The following is a 5,756-nucleotide window of genomic DNA, read 5'->3' as shown; positions in this document are numbered from 1 at the left end:
GGAGCAGAACTTTTGTGAATCACAGGGAGGCCACCTCAAACAGAGACACTGATGGTCTTTGGTTTCCTAAGTGCTTCTCTTTGGGGTTGTCTCAAAGTTGGTTTTATCACAAAGAATATAGGGCCATATTTATGAAGCAAACTTTGGCTTGAACTAGGATTCCTGAGAGCTTCTTTTCAAGCAGTGGTCTCAAACTGCAGCATTGAACAACTTGAGCTGTATTGTGAAGTTTTGTTCAGAAATAACTTTTTTGGAGTCACTGCTGCAACGAAGGGGAAGACAAATGCACTTTTAGTACATTCAAAAGAAGGTGATCCGTTGTCTTTGCTATTTGCCCAACTTGAGTTTCCCTGCAGTAAGCGTCAATCAACCACAAAAATCCAGCTAGCTCCCTCATTTGTTAAGGTCATCTTGATGCCCAACTTTTCTTAGATTTGAAACAAAAAGGTTTCCAGTAATAAACCTGCAGTGTTGGTGTGATATTTCTTGCACAAAAAATCATTTAGTTGAAAGCAAAATTTCTAGTTTTTCTTTATGTCTTTACATTGAGCTGGGGACACCAAGACTACCCCAACATATAGCACTTACTGCAAAGAAACTCAAAGTCAGTGCTTGTGTTAAGGTCATCTTGAAGTCAAACTGAGGACATGAGACCAATCAATGTTGGTAACCTACCAAGTTCAGAGTATGTAGCATAAGTCACGCACCACCAACCCAACAAGAAGCACTTTCTGAATCTTACAACACAAGATAGTACTCAAGTTGGGCAAATAGCAAAGACAACAGATCAGCTTCTTTTGAATGTACTAAAAGTGCATTTGTCTTCCCCTTCGTTGCAGCAGTGACTCTAAAAAGTTATTTCTGAGCAAAACTTCACAATACAGCTCAAATTGTTCAATGCTGCAGTTTGAGACCACTACTTGAAGAGAGGCTATCAGAAATTCTAGTTCAAGCCAAAGTTAGCATCAGAGACATGGCAACTACAGTTCTCCTACGTTCTTTGTGACAAAACCAACATTGAGACAACCCCAAAGAGAAGCACTTAGGAAATCAAAGACCATCAGTGTCTCTGTTTGAGATGGCCTCTCTGTGATTCACAAACGTTTTGCTCCGAGTTGTGCTGTAGACACTAAGATTACCCCAACATGTAGCACTTACTGTAAAGAAACTCAAGTCAGTGCCTGTGTTAAGGTCATCTTGATGTCCAACTTTTCTTAGATTTGAAACAACAAGGTTTCCAGTAAGAAACTTGCAGTGTTGGTGTGATATTTCTTGCACAAAAAATCATTTAGTTGAAAGCGAAATTTCTAGTTTTTCTTTATGTCTTTACATTGAGCTGGGGACACCAAGACTAGGGCGGGGTATACCTTGACAGGTCGCCACTTTGTTGCAGGACCACGGTCTCAAACAAACACTCACATGCACTCATAGAAGCAATTTAAATTCCCAAATAAACCTATAAAGTGTGTGTGGTAAGTCTTAATTGCCTGAGTACTTTCAGATTAAAAACAACAACGCCACCTTGTGAGCCCAAGGAAAAATCGACAAGGCACTGTGGTTTCTGGCGAAGTTGAAGATCGAGACAATTAAAAAATGTTCATAAAACTACAAAAATACAGAGTTTAAAATCGGCTAAAAACTGCAACCAATTGGTAAATAAAAGTGACCTGGAAGTTGGGGCGGATGAGTAGTCAGACCTAAAAAGTAAAAAATTATTCACTAAAACCAACGCACACGCGTGGCGGTCAAGCCGAACACAGCATATAGGAACCACCACCAGTCTGCTACTTCCTTGCTCCCAACTTCTACAATAAAATATAAGGAAAACAAAAAAAACAAAAAAATTACAAATGATTATTAGCAAATTAAAACAGAAAGAAACAATAGAAAAATTGAAAGAAGGAGTTAACTTTGTTTCAATGCTGGTTGTGGAGCTCCGGCAGAATCCAAGGGATTGTTGTGAGGAACCAGGAATGACAGGGCTCCAAAACACCAGGACAACTCCAGATAAAAATGACAAATAAAATGACTTAAAAATCAATTAAAAAATGTTCATAAAATACAGTTCAGTCTGGTCAATGGCGTTTCCATCAGGTCTTAAACCGGAAGACATTCTAAAGCATTGACTCCAGAATAAAATATCCAGCAAATCAGCAATTTTTAGAAAAGGGGTGGAGTCAGTCTTCTCTAACCTTCTCAATCCATTCTCGGGTCATGGAGTTGCTGGAGCCTATCCCAGCTACTAATGAGTGAAGGTGGAGTTCACCCTAAACAGGCTGCAGGGCCACACAAACTCTTATTTACACATAGGGACAATTTAGAGATCAGACTAATGCTTACTGAAATAATTTTAGTGATTCAAATTCTATTTTGAAAGTATAATATTGAAGATGTGTCAAGAGAAAACCCTGCAGATAAAGTAGTCAATATCCTTATTATCTGAGGAACAAATGTGTGGGCAACATCCAAATTCTGGTCATCCACCAGATGTCAGTATTGTGCATAAATTGTCCTAGAAGCTCAGGAGACATGGATCATCTTTAAGACACAGAAGTTTATTCCATCTAACTTTTTTTTTCTATTCCATCTAACTTAATGTTGATAGAATAGAAATGAAGAAAGAGACATAATAAAATGAAAATTGTGCTCCACCTGCTTGTCGATCAAGCATAGATCTCATTATGCATAAATCTGAGCTGCAACAAAACTAAACAGATCGTTTAACGCAATTAAATGTTATTTCTATTTATTATTACAAAATACAACTTTAGAAAACCTTTTGACTAAAGACCATACATACATTTATTTTGTGATGGAGTTGGACCTTTTAAACATAAGGTAAGGACTTCTATCTGTAGTCGTATGTGTGATGGTAAATGAATTAGTGTCCCTACAATTATCAGGGACAATAATGCGTTTTTTGTTTATACTTTAGGAGCAGTTTTATTCAGTTTGACTTGAACAGGTTTGTGTCAAATAATAATAACAAGCCAACATACAAATTTCATGTTTTTTTACATTAACAAATATTCTATTAAGGAATTGAATATTAGAATAGATAATAGTGAAAAACATTTTTAATTTAGAAAAAAATTCCTTTGCAAAATACTAAAACAATGAACTTAATATGTTTGAAGTAAATGAAGATTTAAATATTGTTGTTTTTTTTCTTCTAATTTTAAATATAATTTGATAAAAATGAGAACAACAGAAACTCTGAGGATTTATTTCTAGAAGCTTCTCTCATATGTGACAGACGACCGTCTTGATCAAAGAGCTGATTTCTGGAGACTTTCCCGCCGGGTGTGGTGGCGCGCGCCTGTAATCCAAGTGTCATGGAGGCTGAGGCTGGAGGATGGTTGGAGCTCAGGAGCCTTGAGCTGCAGTGGACTATGCTGATCGGGCGTCCACACTCAGTTCGGTATCGATATGGTCTTTCTGGGGGAGCCCGGGACGACCAGGTCGTCTAAGGAGAGGTGAATCGGCCCAGGTCGGAAACGGGGCAGGTCAAAGCCCGCGTGCCGCTCAGTTGTGGGATCGCACCTGAGAGTAGACGCTGAAGCACAGCCTGAGGAACACATAGAGACCCAGCCTTTTGACGCTCCGTACTCTTCATCAGAGTTCTCTGTTAACACACTCCAACAGTGTTTGACTTCTTCCTGAAACGTTGTCTTCTTTTCACAGTCAAAAACATTGTTTCTTGTTCATCAGACACTGACATTACAAGCAGCAACATCAAACAAAAGTAGACTTTTAAAATGTTTGATTTTGAAAAAAATAGACGGACAGACTTCATTGAGGCATTTCATTTGGTCATTTTAATGCCAAAATAGCTGAACTTTGATTATAATGAAATGAATGTTGTACATTTTTTAAGAAACAAATTTAACGTTTTTTTCTTATGTACTTTGTTATTGTTATCATTTTTTTCCAATAAACTTCAAATCCAAAGTTCATAAAATAGTGAAATAGTACTGGTAGTATTTGAAAAGGAACAAACATGACATGTTTGACATCTTCTCCTCTGAACTTTCTGAATCCATTCTGCAGCAACAAGACTGTGTCTGACGCCACCTGCAACCAGACTCTGAATCCATTCCGGGGTCATGGGGTTGCTGGAGCCTATCCCTAGACTACCTTTTGGGTCAAACCTGGACATGTCCTCTGTGTCTCACAGGACCACACAATCCCACACTCATATTTGCAGTAAGGAGCATTTAGAATGATCCATGAATCATGAATCATAGCATGTTTGTGGGAGGAAGTCAGAGTGTCCAGAGAAAAACCAACACCTGCATGAGGAGAACATCCTCACAGAAAGATCCAGCTGGGTTGTTTCCTCAGAACACGTGTTCTTTCTTCATTCTTTACTGGCTTGAATAACCACAACTTTTGACTTTTCAAGACTTTGCACCAAGATTGAATTAAAAGTTTATGTTGGTGTCAACCTCATTTTCCTCTGAGTGGACCTGTTTGATTAGTTAGCATGTTCAAAGTCAACCTTTTACTCCAAGTTTTGAGTTTTGAACACCCAATTATGATTTTAAGATTAGTAATTGATGTTTGATCTAGTTGGACTTTATTATCATTTAAACATGAAACCAAATAAATGTTGTGAACTGGTAAAGAAACCTATAAATTCTGTCGGAATTCCTTCACTATTCACTATATAGTTCATTTGGTAGTGCTGTAAGAAACTACAATTACAAAATTGAGTGCCCTAGAAACTTCCTAGAAATGTTCACTACATTGGTGAATATAGACCACAATGGACTGCGTTTCACAATTTTAATGAAAAAAAAATGTTTAAATGTAATTCTCTGATAAACAACGGATGTTTTCATGTGGGCATGGTGTGTGGATTGCTTTTAAAATCACGGGCACTAGATACTCCTGCAGTGTATAATTTTTAGTTGTTATGGATTAAGGAGGGAATTCAGACGTAGCCTCTATGTGGTTTCTTCACATGTAAGTCAAAGTTCTACTTTTTCTTGTGTGTTTTTTTGGTTGATTGCAAACAAAATTTAGGCGCTTTATTGCCACCCACTGGTGTGTCAATCAAAGTTTGTGTCAAGTTAATCTGAAAAGAAAGACAATTAGATGTAATGAACAGCAGCTGTGTCTCCTGCAGGATGAACCTTTTTAAGCTCCTCTTGTTGGTTGAGTTCTCATTCAGTGTCTGACAAGATGGGAGCTGATTCAGTTTTGGTACTTGTTGTTCTGGCTGTTTGCTTTGGCAATGGTATGTTCTTTTAGTTTTTATATCAATAGAGGCAAGGATGGTGACAGTGGTTTTTGTGGGGCTACTTTATTTAATAAAAAGAAAATGTTTTTTTCACAGCTTTAGGTTTGCCAGTTGAGAGAAAAAGCCAGAATGCTGATAATGAACTGCTGGGGACAGAAAATGGTGAGAAAAATGAAACTTGTTAATCTTTGCTGCAGAATCTCGTGTTAATCCTGTTCTTTTATGCCTCAGGAATCTCTTCAAGTAACAGCCTTGGTCTTCTGCAGTCAATGGAATCTAGTGTCAATGTTAATGAAGGTGAGAAAAAAAATTATAGTTAAAAAATCTGGATAACTTTGATTCAAAATGAAATGATCACTTGAAGGTAATGAGTGTGTTTTCTTTTAGTTCAAATAGAAACCAATGAGGTAGAAGCTGAAGCAGCACTGAAGAAACTTGGAAACGTTTGGACGAGTGTAGCCAGCAACCAGACTGTGTCCGACGCCGCCAGCAACCAGACTGTGTCCGACGC

Source organism: Oryzias melastigma, linkage group LG4, assembly GCF_002922805.2.
Source record: "Oryzias melastigma strain HK-1 linkage group LG4, ASM292280v2, whole genome shotgun sequence".
NCBI lineage: Eukaryota > Metazoa > Chordata > Actinopteri > Beloniformes > Adrianichthyidae > Oryzias > Oryzias melastigma.
The sequence above is the reverse complement of the archived record's forward strand: the minus strand, read 5'-3'. Positions refer to the sequence as shown.